Source organism: Ambystoma mexicanum, chromosome 1p (assembly GCF_040938575.1).
Source record: "Ambystoma mexicanum isolate Mex_15411 chromosome 1p, UKY_AmexF1_1, whole genome shotgun sequence".
In the NCBI taxonomy this organism is placed as follows: Eukaryota; Metazoa; Chordata; class Amphibia; order Caudata; family Ambystomatidae; genus Ambystoma; species Ambystoma mexicanum.
The window spans coordinates 671,185,644-671,201,254 of NC_090921.1; the positions used below are offsets into that span (position 1 = coordinate 671,185,644).

The 15,611-nt window shown below is 48.0% G+C and overlaps 1 protein-coding gene across 1 annotated transcript in view; it reads right to left on the bottom strand.

The window, feature by feature from the left end:
- Positions 1-15,611, bottom strand: part of HORMAD1 (HORMA domain containing 1) — a 2,731,278-nt gene that overhangs the window by 1,770,062 nt on the left and 945,605 nt on the right. The window lies entirely within an intron of this gene.

Here is a 15,611-nt window from a genome sequence, read left to right on the forward strand (position 1 = left end):
GGCACACCCACAGACAGATTGCTGGAATAAGACCACCATAGGAGATCTGTCATCATGCAGGGTGGAGCCGAAACCATCTTGGTGTCCGGGTCCACTGCCTGAAGTCAGGAGCTCCAGAGAGCCAACTGCGTAAGTCGTATCTTGAGACGCGCAAGGGGAAGAGCAAGAACGCACAAGGCCATGAGGCCCAGAAGCCTCTGAAACCACCAGGCGGAAATGCTTTCCGACTGAATGAAGACTTGACACGTGGTTAACAGATCTGCCATCCTGTCCACCGTCAAGTACACTCTGCAGTCGGTCGTATTTCAATGGAAACCCAGGAATATCAGGTCCTGAGAGATCGTCATGGAGGATTTCCGCAAGTTCACCGACAGCCCAAGACTGAACAGGAGCTGAAGGAGAGACTGAAGATTGCTCGAGGCTTTCACCGGACAAGGACAGGGCAGAAGCCAGTCGTCCAAATATGGATACACATAAATACCCTGTAGCCTTAAAAAGACAGCGATGACTAAGATCATCTTCATGAAGACATGCAGCGCCGAGCAGAGACCAAAAGGGAGCACTCGTAACTGCTAGTGCTCCTCTCCCAAGGAGAACTGCAGATGTTTCCGATGCAGACTCTAAATCAGGATATGCATATACGCATCCTGAAGGTCCACAACGCTGAGCCAGTAGCCCTTCTGAAGAGAGTACTTTCTTTGGCAGGGCTTGGGGAAGAGAAAGGTTGAACTGGAAAGGGTCTAGAATGGTGCGCAGGCCAGCCTGGTTGGGTTTTGGCACTGTAAACACACGAGAGTAGAAGCCCTCCCCTCGTTCCACGAGGGGAACTGGTTCCACAGCCCTGAAATCTAGAAGCTTCTGGACCTCGGCTCTGAGGGAGGGCATACCCGACTGCTGAAAGGGAGGAGTGAAGGGCGGGGTAGGGGAGTAGGGCAAGCGGAAACCCGCCCAAACGATGGACACAACCCAACGGTCGTCGGTGATGGTTTTCCACGCCTCCAGATGAGAAGAGATTCATCCTCCCACAGGAGTCTCGTGCGAGTGCCAAAAAATATAATTTTGCAGACTTTTCGGCGGAGAGACTACCTGTCCCTGAAGAGGAGGCTGATGACCGAGAGAAAAACCCGCCACGTTGCTGTCTCCGGCGGCAGTTACCTGGCGGAGGATCAGTCCTGCGCGACCTGCGCTCTTGGAACCCTATGAAGCCTGAACAGCAACGAGATAGGGACCCAGATTTCTACGCTTTGACTGTGGGCTTCACGAGCCGCGACAAAGACTTGGCAGTTTGTGTGCTTGTGAGCTTGTCATCCGCTGAAGAATGAAACAACTCTTTGCCATCAAAAGGCAGGTCCAGAACTTTATCGTGGACCTCCTTTGAAAACTTCGGTGCATGAAGCCAAGCTTGACGAGAGGTGTCCACCCCCCGCATGAGGCCACGAGCCGAGGTGTCAACATGTTGCGCAGCAGCCTCCAGAATATCCTGCGCCAACACCCTGGTGTCTGACAAGCCGCCTTTAAAGTCTTCTAGCCTGTCAACTGGAATGAACTCCTGGAAGTCAGCCGGAACTCTCCACAATTTCATATTCACTGCCGCCAGAATGAGCTATGCGTGAGTCAATCCTTTTATTTATGTGCAGCCCGGTGCGGGCCTCGGCCAGGACGTCCCTCTGAAGGAACAGGCCGGTGCGCTCCTGTGGAGACAAAGTTGGTGCCCCCGAAAGCACCCCTTCCTGCGGGGCGGGTGCCTCAGGCACTGGTATGTCAAGTGACATCATGTCCAGTACCTGGTAGTGAAATGCTCGGACAGAGCAGGGTTGGTCCTCACTGTCCTGATCTGCCAAAGGGTCGTCTAGAGCATCTGGATCCACCGACTGTGACGTGACCGGCATCAGATTGACATCACGCTCTGCTGGAGTCTTGTCCACCGGTGACAAAGGAGGCAGAGGCGGAAGAGCCGGAGGAGGGCCGGGAGGCAGAGGAGGTTCTACCACCGGAGCGACAAGTGCCGTGACAGGAACAGCTGGTGCAGGAAAAGGAGTCGGAGGGCAGATTTCTCTAAAGAGGCCCTTAAAGTACTCCCTCATGGGATCAGAGTTTATTAGACTATGAAATTCCCCAAAAAAGGCATCCTCTGCCGAGGCCTCTCATGAGGAGCATAACCCCACAAACGTAGTGAGGAGGGCTGCCAAGAGGGCCCGCCACCAACCAGGTCTACATAGACCAATGGGGCAGATGTAGGAGGAAGCGACACCGAATGAGGTAGTGGCATCCGAGCATGCCAGTAATAGGAAGGGCGGAACGGATTCACACTGTCGCGTGGAAAAGGTTGTCCACCGAAAAGAAGATTCTCAGCACCCGCCGTCGATAGCGTGGGTGTGAGGGAAGAATACAAAATGGCCACCGTAGACCACGCGGGAAGACCCGCCATTTTGTGAACATCCGAGGAGAACTGCGTCACATGAGTAGATGAGACAGTTGACTCCACAGACTGGTCAGGGGACTTTTCTGAAATTTTAGCCTTGACACAAGGATCCTAGGCAGAGCCAGTACTATGGGGCATTGGATGTTTACTGGACAACCTGTCCCTTGAAATAACCTCCAAAGGAGGAACCTCTGCAATGCCGGTAACAGAGGAGTTACAGTCGACGACCTCTCCCTGTGCCCCCTCAACAGAACTGGTGACTCTGCTAGCGCGGGAAAGTTGAGGAATCTACCTCACAGGCAAGGGGCCTCATTATGAGGAGGGCGGTAAGGGGTTAACGGTGCCGGTAAAGGTGCCGGAGCCCTTAACCCCTTACCGGCCCATTACGAGGTCCGCTCGCGGGTCCCACTCAGGACGCCTGGTTTTACCAGACGTCATTAGCGGGTCCCGCGAGCGGCCCAGCATGCTAACAACGGGCCCGTAATTAACGGGCCCGTTGTTAGCATGCTCCCCATTCCCATTGAGCCCTATGGGGGCTGAAATGGGAATGGGGAAGGACCGGGTCCTGGTTCCCTGAATGGGGAAATACCGGGCCCTCCAAGGTCAGAATGGCCCGGTATTTCCCCATTCAAGGAACCCGGACCCAGGTTTAGGGGTAGCCATGCCCTTAATAAGGGCATGGCTACCTCCAAACTCGTAATGAGGCCCAAGGTCTTAACAGGCCTCTCAGTTCTGTTGGCACACACCTTAGCCTCGTTAAGAGGAACCTCGGAACAGAGTCCGGTCTTAATAGCTCCCCGGAGAGGGGCCTCCAACCATGGTTTGGTATAGAATGCCTCAACAGAGGCCTCAGGGCGCACCCCGGTGTCTGCCTGGGAAGCTCCTGACAAGGAGACCTCGGAGCGAACTCCGGTACCCAACGCCTCAGCACGACTATGCTGGCTATTAGCACCTGATCGGTGTACCTCAGATCGTGATCCGGTATAGGCAGGCCCCTCGCGGAAACCCTCAGAGAAAACCCTGGTACACCTATTAGGCCTGCGAGGCACCTCAGGGAAAACCCTGGTAGCAGAGCTTTTGAAGCCCCTCCCGGACGTGGAGGACCCCGGGAAGGAGTCCCCCGGCCGGGGATGCGATGGAGGAACCTTCTGGAAGATCTCCTCCCACCGACCATGACGAAGCTGAAGTGACCGGACCGAAAGGGACCGCAGTAGAAACACGAGTCCCAACGGTGATCCAGTCCCAGACACTCCAAGCAGAGAGAATGGGGATCCGCCATAGTGATGCGACGTTCGCAAGAGGAACAAGTAGCAAATCCCAAACAATCCGGCATAGACGGAGGACTACGCGACCGCAGAACCGGAGCAGGAGAGAAGGACAACGGGAAGGAAAAAAGATCTTCCAGGTGATGCAAGAGCGTCCAGCCCTGACCGTGCGGAGAAAAGAACTGAAGGGAGATGTGCGGGGCGGTGCTAAGGAGGGTGGGGGTACAGCCACGTGAGGCTGTTAGGCAGAATCCAGTGCAGTTCCCTTAGGGAGCACTAGACCAGATTAGGACTACAGGTGAGAGCAATAAATCCCCTTTGGTATCATTCTGTACCACAAAGATTTAGTTGGTAGCTGTGGCTGAGCAGTCAGACTTATCTCAAGAGGGAGATGAGCAGTATTCAGGGTTTACACAATAGGCCCACTAGGCTATGGAACAAGGAAACACTGACCAAAGCTTTGTATTTAAAAGGTAGATATATATTTATTGTATACACTTCTAATAAAACACATGTATCACAGTCATCAAGCAAGTTAAGTTAAGTCAATGAACCAGACCCACCTAAAATTGTCACAGCGGAATCTTACGTAACTAGAAATATCCGTAAATTCTCAGCAGAAAGCCTCAACCCATTGTTAGCTAGCACCCTTAATAACAAAAGTATCAATAATGAGATACCCTGTGCCCTGGCTGACATTTACCATAAATGCCTTACCAACACAATTGATACCCTAGCACCTTGTGTCAACAAAACCAAACGTAAGGACAAAAAATCCACCTTCTGGTTTAACGAGGAACTAGTCTCTCTTAGACGGGTCAAACGATCGTTTGAACACCGGCTAAACAAAACCCACACACTAGAAGCCATGGAAGCTTTCAAAACTGCTAATAAAATCTACAAAGCAGCCATCACTGCCCATAAAGCAGATGCCCTTAATACCAGAAACAGAAATGCCTCCTCTGATACTAAAGTGCTATTCACTATACTCAAGGAGCTGGAGAATCCGATCCCTATCATTAGCCCGCTCCAAACAAGTAAAGAATAGTGTACCACCATCCAAGATGCTCTTGCCACTAAAATTAAACTATTACAAAAAAAAATGATCTCCAAAAGAAATCTCCTTTCTGACAAACACCCCACGTCTAACCAAATCACCAAATACATAGAAGACACTACTCCTCCCTTCAACTTCACCCCAGTCTCCCATGAGGTAGTACATAGTACCATAACCAAACTCAAAGCATCAAACTGAAAAGGAGATAACTTCCCAGCACACCTAGTTAAACTATGCGCCCCTACCCTTATACCTATAATTACTAATTTTGTGAATGCCTCTTTCAATTCCAATCTGGTCCCAGTTAGCATCAAATCGGCGTGGGCCACCCCACTACTAAAAATCCCACATTAGATCCACTATCCCCTACGAATTATCGGCCCATAACGACGGCCCCCTTCTTACTTAAAATCATTGACAAAATAGCTTGCAATCAATTACAAACCCACCTTGAAGAAAATAAGCTACTAGGAGCTAGACAATCTGGCTTTAGGCCCAACCACAGTACTGAGACGGCCATCTTGGACCTGAAAATCCAATTAGACACCATCAGAGACTCAGGCAAACTAGCTACCCTATTGTTGTTGGACCTATCAACAGCATTTGACATTGTAGACCATGATAAACTAGGCGACGCACTAAAAAAAGATTTTAATTTTTCAAATAACGCCACACTCTGGGTCAAATCCTTTTTAACGGACCGTACATCCAGAGTTGCCATCGGAAACTATGCAGCTGACCCTATTGCAGTTCCCATAGGAGTTCCCCAGGGATCCTGCCTCTCCCCTACCCTCTATAATGCATATACTAAACTCCTATTCTCGGCCCTTGACGACATGGGTGTCATTTAAACAAACTTTGCAGATGACACCCAGATCCTCATCCCCATTACAGGTGATTACACCCATGACACCTATACCATAAATAGAGTATACGCCATAATTCAAAATTGGATGGCTCTAAATAGCCTTTGCCTCAATGACGAGAAAACTGAGGTTCTCATCGTGGGCTCTCAAAAAAGATTAAGTGCCCTCCATCCCGACTACTCACATATCAACATTGACGGCACACAGATCCCAGTACTCAAACAAGTCAAAACTCTTGGGGTATACATAGATGCCAACCTCACTATGCACAAACAATTATCAGCCCTCTCCTCTTCTACCGCTTACACAGCTAAAATTATTGCATTCAGCCGCCAATTTCTTACTCCCACAAACTGTATTACTTTGGCCAGAGTGCTGATTTTAACGAAACTGGACTATTGCAACATCCTCTTTCTAGGAACATCAAAAACTAACATGAATAAGATTCAATTACTACAGAACAAAGCTCTTAGAGCGGCTCTAGGTATAAAGAAATCCGATCAAATATCCAACATCAGGAGAGAAAACCACTGACTACCAATTGAAGCCAGAATCTTTTTCAAAACACTTAGTGTAGTCCATAAATGCATCTCAAACAAAGCGCCCATCTACCTCAACAATACCATCAAGAAAAAAATCTCCTGTAGGACACTTAGATCCAATAAACTGGCTCTTTTGGAAGTACCACAATACAAATACAGTAGAGCAGGAGGAAGTAGTTTCAAAGTCCTTGCCCCGCTGCATTGGAATGCATTAACTCTCAGTATCAAAAATGAGGACACCTTACTAGGTTTCAAAAAAGCGTTGAAAACCTGGTTATTCAAAAAATATTAAATAACTTCTGCTAGTCCCATTCCACCTCAGCACCAGAACGGCCTGGCTTACCTCGGTTGCATTGAACTGAAACACCAAATGCTGTTGACCCACTGGTATGCCCAAAGGTCACCTTAAGACCCGTAACCAATGTCTTAAACGAACTGCGACTGCACTATTGACTGATTGTAACATAGTATAAGAAAGTGATAATATGACTGTAACTGTAACACTGTATAAAAATGTTTTGTTTGATTACTTGACTGTAACTGCAACACTGTATAAAAAGTGATAACACACCTGTAATTTCGCCATGATAGCTTCGGATCTGGGCGAGTAACAAATGCAATAAATGAGTAAATAAATAAATAAATAAATAAATAAAAAATATACACACTCTCAAGTTGAATTGTAGACCAAGTGAACCAGAGTGAAAACTGAGCAAAACGGCACAGTGATAACTACACACAAGATACCCTCTAACAATTCCTCACAAGGGAGGGAAAGCACAAGTATATAGGAACAACTTCACAAGTGCTGTGACAGGAACAGCTGGGGCAGGAAAAGGAGTCGGAGGGCAGATTTCTCTAAAGAGGCCCTTAAAGTACTCCCTCATGGGATCAGAGTTTATTAGACTATGAAATTCCCCAAAAAAGGCTTCCTCTGCCGAGGCCTCTCATGAGGAGCATAACCCCACAAACGTAGTGAGGAGGGCTGCCAAGAGGGCCTGCCACCAACCAGGTCTACATAGACCAATGGGGCAGATGTAGGAGGAAACGACACCGAATGAGGTACTGGCATCCGAGCATGCCAGTAATAGGAAGGGCGGAACGGATTCACACTGTCGCATGGAAAAGGTTGTCCACCGAAAAGAAGATTCTCAGCACCCGCCGTCGATAGCGTGGGTGTGAGGGAAGAATACAAAATGGCCACCGTAGACCACGCGGGAAGGCCCGCCATTTTGTGAACATCCGAGGAGAACTGCGTCACATGAGTAGATGAGACAGTTGACTCCACAGACTGGTCAAGGGACTTTTCTGAAATTTTAGCCTTGACACAGGGATCCTAGGCAGAGCCAGTACTATGGGGCATTGGATGTTTACTGGACATCCTGTCCCTTGAAATAACCTCCAAAGGAGGAACCTCTGCAATGCCGGTAACAGAGGAGTTACAGTCGACGACCTCTCCCTGTGCCCCCTCAACAGAACTGGTGACTCTGCTAGCGCGGGAAAGTTGAGGAATCTACCTCACAGACAAGGGGCCTCATGATGAGGAGGGCGGTAAGGGGTTAACGGTGCCGGTAAAGGTGCCGGAGCCTTTAACCCCTTACCGGCCCATTACGAGGTCCGCTCGCGGGTCCCACTCAGGACGCTTGGTTTTACCAGACGTCATTAGCGGGTCCCGCGAGCGGCCCAGCATGCTAACAATGGGCCCGTAATTAACGGGCCCGTTGTTAGCATGCTCCCCATTCCCATTGAGCCCTATGGGGGCTCAAATGGGAATGGGGAAGGACCGGGTCCGGGTTCCCTGAATGGGGAAATACCGGGCCCTCCAAGGTCGGAATGGCCCGGTATTTCCCCATTCAAGGAACCCGGACCCAGGTTTAGGGGTAGCCATGCCCTTATTAAGGGCATGGCTACCTCCAAACTCGTAATGAGGCCCAAGGTCTTAACAGGCCTCTCAGTTCTGTTGGTACAGACCTTAGCCTCGTTAAGAGGAACCTCGGAACAGAGTCCGGTCTTAATAGCTCCCCGGAGAGGGGCCTCCAACCATGGTTTGGTATAGAATGCCTCAACAGAGGCCTCAGGGCGCACCCCAGTGTCTGCGTAGGAAGCTCCTGACAAGGAGACCTCGGAGCGAACTCCGGTACCCAACGCCTCAGCACGACTATGCTGGCTATTAGCACCTGATCGGTGTACCTCAGATCGTGATCCAGTATAGGCAGGCCCCTTGCGGAAACCCTCAGAGAAAACCCTGGTACACCTATTAGGCCTGCGAGGCACCTCAGGGAAAACCCTGGTAGCAGAGCTTTTGAAGGCCCTCCCGGACGTGGAGGACCCCGGGAAGGAGTCCCCCGGCCGGGGATGCTATGGAGGAACCTTCTGGAAGATCTCCTCCCACCGACCATGACGAAGCTGAAGTGACCGGACCGAAAGGGACCGCAGTAGAAACACGAGTCCCAACGGTGATCCAGTCCCAGACACTCCAAGCAGAGAGAATGGGGATCCGCCATAGTGATGCGACGTTCGCAAGAGGAACAAGTAGCAAATCCCAAACAATCCGGCATAGACGGAGGACTACGCGACCGCAGAACCGGAGCAGGAGAGAAGGACAACGGGAAGGAAAAAAGATCTTCCAGGTGATGCAAGTGCGTCCAGCCCCGACCGTGCAGAGAAAAGAACTGAAGGGAGATGCGCGGGCAGTGCTAAGGAGGGTGGGGGTACAGCCGCGTGCGGTACCCCGCTGTTAGGCAGAATCCAGTGCAGTTCCCTTAGGGAGCACTACACCAGATTAGGACTACAGGTGAGAGCAATAAATCCCCTTTGGTATCATTCTGTACCACAAAGATTTAGTTGGTAGCTGTGGCTGAGCAGTCAGACTTATCTCAAGAGGGAGATGAGCAGTATTCAGGGTTTACACAATAGGCCCAATAGGCTATGGAACATGGAAACACTGACCAAAGCTTTGTATTTAAAAGGTAGATATATATTTATTGTATACACTTCTAATAAAACACATATATCACAGTCATCAAGCAAGTTAAGTTAAGTCAATGAACCAGACCCACCTAAAATTGTCACAGCGGAATCTTACGTAACTAGATATATCCGTAAATTCTCAGCAGAAAGCCTCAACCCATTGTTAGCTAGCACCCTTAATAACAAAAGTATCAATAATGAGATACCCTGTGCCCTGGCTGACATTTACCATAAATGCCTTACCAACACAATTGATACCCTAGCACCTTGTGTCAACAAAACCAAACGTAAGGACAAAAAATCCTCCTTCTGGTTTAATGAGGAACTAGTCTCTCTTAGACGGGTCAAACGATCGTTTGAACACCGGCTAAACAAAACCCACACACTAGAAGCCATGGAAGCTTTCAAAACCGCTAATAAAACCTACAAAGCAGCCATCACTGCCCATAAAGCAGATGCCCTTAATACCAGAAACAGAAATGCCTCCTCTGATACTAAAGTGCTATTCACTATACTCAAGGAGCTGGAGAATCCGATCCCTATCATTAGCCCGCTCCAAACAAGTAAAGAATAGTGTACCACCATCCAAGATGCTCTTGCCACTAAAATTAAACTATTACAAAAAAAAATGATCTCCAAAAGAAATCTCCTTTCTGACAAACACCCCACGTCTAACCAAATCACCAAATACATAGAAGACACTACTCCTCCCTTCAACTTCACCCCAGTCTCCCATGAGGTAGTACATAGTACTATAAACAAACACAAAGCATCAAACTGTAAAGGAGATAACTTCCCAGCACACCTAGTTAAACTATGCGCCCCTACCCTTATACCTATAATTACTAATTTTGTGAATGCCTCTTTCAATTCCAATCTGGTCCCAGTTAGCATGAAATCGGCGTGGGCCACCCCACTACTAAAAAACCCACATTAGATCCACTATCCCCTACGAATTATCGGCCCATAACGACGGCCCGCTTCTTACTTAAAATCATTGACAAAATAGCTTGCAATCAATTACAAACCCACCTTGAAGAAAATAACCTACTAGGAGCTAGACAATCTGGCTTTAGGCCCAACCACAGTACTGAGACGGCCATCTTGGACCTGAAAATCCAATTAGACACCATCAGAGACTCAGGCAAACTAGCTACCCTATTGTTGTTGGACCTATCAACAGCATTTGACATTGTAGACCATGATAAACTAGGCGACGCACTAAAAAAAGATTTGAATTTTTCAAATAACGCCACACTCTGGGTCAAATCCTTTTTAACGGACCGTACATCCAGAGTTGCCATCGGAAACTATGCAGCTGACCCTATTGCAGTTCCCATAGGAGTTCCCCAGGGATCCTGCCTCTCCCCTACCCTCTATAATGCATATACTAAACTTCTATTCTCGGCCCTTGACTACATGGGTGTCATTTAAACAAACTTTGCAGATGACACCCAGATCCTCATCCCCATTACAGGTGATTACACCCATGACACCTATACCATAAATAGAGTATACGCCATAATTCAAAATTGGATGGCTCTAAATAGCCTTTGCCTCAATGACGAGAAAACTGAGGTTCTCATCGTGGGCTCTCAAAAAAGATTAAGTGCCCTCCATCCCGACTACTCACATATCAACATTGACGGCACACAGATCCCAGTACTCAAACAAGTCAAAACTCTTGGGGTATACATAGATGCCAACCTCACTATGCACAAACAATTATCAGCCCTCTCCTCTTCTACCGCTTACACAGCTAAAATTATTGCATTCAGCCACCAATTTCTTACTCCCACAAACTGTATTACTTTGGCCAGAGTGCTGATTTTAACGAAACTGGACTATTGCAACATCCTCTTTCTAGGAACATCAAAAACTAACATGAATAAGATTCAATTACTACAGAACAAAGCTCTTAGAGCGGCTCTAGGTATAAAAAAATCCGATCAAATATCCAACATCAGGAGAGAAAACCACTGACTACCAATTGAAGCCAGAATCTTTTTCAAAACACTTAGTGTAGTCCATAAATACATCTCAAACAAAGCGCCCATCTACCTCAACAATACCATCAAGAAAAAAATCTCCTGTAGGACACTTAGATCCAATAAACTGGCTCTTTTGGAAGTACCACAATACAAATACAGTAGAGCAGGAGGAAGTAGTTTCAAAGTCCTTGCCCCGCTGCATTGGAATGCATTAACTCTCAGTATCAAAAATGAGGACACCTTACTAGGTTTCAAAAAAGCGTTGAAAACCTGGTTATTCAAAAAATATTAAATAACTTCTGCTAGTCCCATTCCACCTCAGCACCAGAACGGCCTGGCTTACCTGGGTTGCATTGAACTGAAACACCAAATGCTGTTGACCCACTGGTATGCCCAAAGGTCACCTTAAGACCCGTAACCAATGTCTTAAACGAACTGCGACTGCACTATTGACTGATTGTAACATAGTATAAGAAAGTAATTATATGACTGTAACTGTAACACTGTATAAAAATGTTTTGTTTGATTACTTGACTGTAACTGCAACACTGTATAAAAAGTGATAACACACCTGTAATTTCGCCATGATAGCTTCGGATCTGGGCGAGTAACAAATGCAATAAATGAGTAAATAAATAAATAAATAAATAAATTAAAAATATACACACTCTCAAGTTGAATTGTAGACCAAGTGAACCAGAGTGAAAACTGAGCAAAACGGCACAGTGATAACTACACACAAGATACCCTCTAACAATTCCTCACAAGGGAGGGAAAGCACAAGTATATAGGAACAACTTCACAAGTGCCGTGACAGGAACAGCTGGGGCAGGAAAAGGAGTCGGAGGGCAGATTTCTCTAAAGAGGCCCTTAAAGTACTCCCTCATGGGATCAGAGTTTATTAGACTATGAAATTCCCCAAAAAAGGCTTCCTCTGCCGAGGCCTCTCATGAGGAGCATAACCCCACAAACGTAGTGAGGAGGGCTGCCAAGAGGGCCTGCCACCAACCAGGTCTACATAGACCAATGGGGCAGATGTAGGAGGAAGCGACACCGAATGAGGTACTGGCATCCGAGCATGCCAGTAATAGGAAGGGCGGAACGGATTCACACTGTCGCATGGAAAAGGTTGTCCACCGAAAAGAAGATTCTCAGCACCCGCCGTCGATAGCGTGGGTGTGAGGGAAGAATACAAAATGGCCACCGTAGACCACGCGGGAAGGCCCGCCATTTTGTGAACATCCGAGGAGAACTGCGTCACATGAGTAGATGAGACAGTTGACTCCACAGACTGGTCAAGGGACTTTTCTGAAATTTTAGCCTTGACACAGGGATCCTAGGCAGAGCCAGTACTATGGGGCATTGGATGTTTACTGGACATCCTGTCCCTTGAAATAACCTCCAAAGGAGGAACCTCTGCAATGCCGGTAACAGAGGAGTTACAGTCGACGACCTCTCCCTGTGCCCCCTCAACAGAACTGGTGACTCTGCTAGCGCGGGAAAGTTGAGGAATCTACCTCACAGACAAGGGGCCTCATGATGAGGAGGGCGGTAAGGGGTTAACGGTGCCGGTAAAGGTGCCGGAGCCTTTAACCCCTTACCGGCCCATTACGAGGTCCGCTCGCGGGTCCCACTCAGGACGCTTGGTTTTACCAGACGTCATTAGCGGGTCCCGCGAGCGGCCCAGCATGCTAACAATGGGCCCGTAATTAACGGGCCAGTTGTTAGCATGCTCCCCATTCCCATTGAGCCCTATGGGGGCTCAAATGGGAATGGGGAAGGACCGGGTCCTGGTTCCCTGAATGGGGAAATACCGGGCCCTCCAAGGTCGGAATGGCCCGGTATTTCCCCATTCAAGGAACCCGGACCCAGGTTTAGGGGTAGCCATGCCCTTATTAAGGGCATGGCTACCTCCAAACTCGTAATGAGGCCCAAGGTCTTAACAGGCCTCTCAGTTCTGTTGGTACAGACCTTAGCCTCGTTAAGAGGAACCTCGGAACAGAGTCCGGTCTTAATAGCTCCCCGGAGAGGGGCCTCCAACCATGGTTTGGTATAGAATGCCTCAACAGAGGCCTCAGGGCGCACCCCAGTGTCTGCGTAGGAAGCTCCTGACAAGGAGACCTCGGAGCGAACTCCGGTACCCAACGCCTCAGCACGACTATGCTGGCTATTAGCACCTGATCGGTGTACCTCAGATCGTGATCCAGTATAGGCAGGCCCCTTGCGGAAACCCTCAGAGAAAACCCTGGTACACCTATTAGGCCTGCGAGGCACCTCAGGGAAAACCCTGGTAGCAGAGCTTTTGAAGGCCCTCCCGGACGTGGAGGACCCCGGGAAGGAGTCCCCCGGCCGGGGATGCTATGGAGGAACCTTCTGGAAGATCTCCTCCCACCGACCATGACGAAGCTGAAGTGACCGGACCGAAAGGGACCGCAGTAGAAACACGAGTCCCAACGGTGATCCAGTCCCAGACACTCCAAGCAGAGAGAATGGGGATCCGCCATAGTGATGAGACGTTCGCAAGAGGAACAAGTAGCAAATCCCAAACAATCCGGCATAGACGGAGGACTACGCGACCGCAGAACCGGAGCAGGAGAGAAGGACAACGGGAAGGAAAAAAGATCTTCCAGGTGATGCAAGTGCGTCCAGCCCCGACCGTGCAGAGAAAAGAACTGAAGGGAGATGCGCGGGAAGTGCTAAGGAGGGTGGGGGTACAGCCGCGTGAGGCTGTTAGGCAGAATCCAGTGCAGTTCCCTTAGGGAGCACTAGACCAGATTAGGACTACAGGTGAGAGCAATAAATCCCCTTTGGTATCATTCTGTACCACAAAGATTTAGTTGGTAGCTGTGGCTGAGCAGTCAGACTTATCTCAAGAGGGAGATGAGCAGTATTCAGGGTTTACACAATAGGCCCACTAGGCTATGGAACATGGAAACACTGACCAAAGCTTTGTATTTAAAAGGTAGATATATATTTATTGTATACACTTCTAATAAAACACATATATCACAGTCATCAAGCAAGTTAAGTTAAGTCAATGAACCAGACCCACCTAAAATTGTCACAGCGGAATCTTACGTAACTAGATATATCCGTAAATTCTCAGCAGAAAGCCTCAACCCATTGTTAGCTAGCACCCTTAATAACAAAAGTATCAATAATGAGATACCCTGTGCCCTGGCTGACATTTACCATAAATGCCTTACCAACACAATTGATACCCTAGCACCTTGTGTCAACAAAACCAAACGTAAGGACAAAAAATCCTCCTTCTGGTTTAATGAGGAACTAGTCTCTCTTAGACGGGTCAAACGATCGTTTGAACACCGGCTAAACAAAACCCACACACTAGAAGCCATGGAAGCTTTCAAAACCGCTAATAAAACCTACAAAGCAGCCATCACTGCCCATAAAGCAGATGCCCTTAATACCAGAAACAGAAATGCCTCCTCTGATACTAAAGTGCTATTCACTATACTCAAGGAGCTGGAGAATCCGATCCCTATCATTAGCCCGCTCCAAACAAGTAAAGAATAGTGTACCACCATCCAAGATGCTCTTGCCACTAAAATTAAACTATTACAAAAAAAAATGATCTCCAAAAGAAATCTCCTTTCTGACAAACACCCCACGTCTAACCAAATCACCAAATACATAGAAGACACTACTCCTCCCTTCAACTTCACCCCAGTCTCCCATGAGGTAGTACATAGTACTATAAACAAACTCAAAGCATCAAACTGTAAAGGAGATAACTTCCCAGCACACCTAGTTAAACTATGCGCCCCTACCCTTATACCTATAATTACTAATTTTGTGAATGCCTCTTTCAATTCCAATCTGGTCCCAGTTAGCATCAAATCGGCGTGGGCCACCCCACTACTAAAAAACCCACATTAGATCCATTATCCCCTACGAATTATCGGCCCATAACGACGGCCCGCTTCTTACTTAAAATCATTGACAAAATAGCTTGCAATCAATTACAAACCCACCTTGAAGAAAATAACCTACTAGGAGCTAGACAATCTGGCTTTAGGCCCAACCACAGTACTGAGACGGCCATCTTGGACCTGAAAATCCAATTAGACACCATCAGAGACTCAGGCAAACTAGCTACCCTATTGTTGTTGGACCTATCAACAGCATTTGACATTGTAGACCATGATAAACTAGGCGACGCACTAAAAAAAGATTTGAATTTTTCAAATAACGCCACACTCTGGGTCAAATCCTTTTTAACGGACCGTACATCCAGAGTTGCCATCGGAAACTATGCAGCTGACCCTATTGCAGTTCCCATAGGAGTTCCCCAGGGATCCTGCCTCTCCCCTACCCTCTATAATGCATATACTAAACTTCTATTCTCGGCCCTTGACTACATGGGTGTCATTTAAACAAACTTTGCAGATGACACCCAGATCCTCATCCCCATTACAGGTGATTACACCCATGACACCTATACCATAAATAGAGTATATGCCATAATTCAAAATTG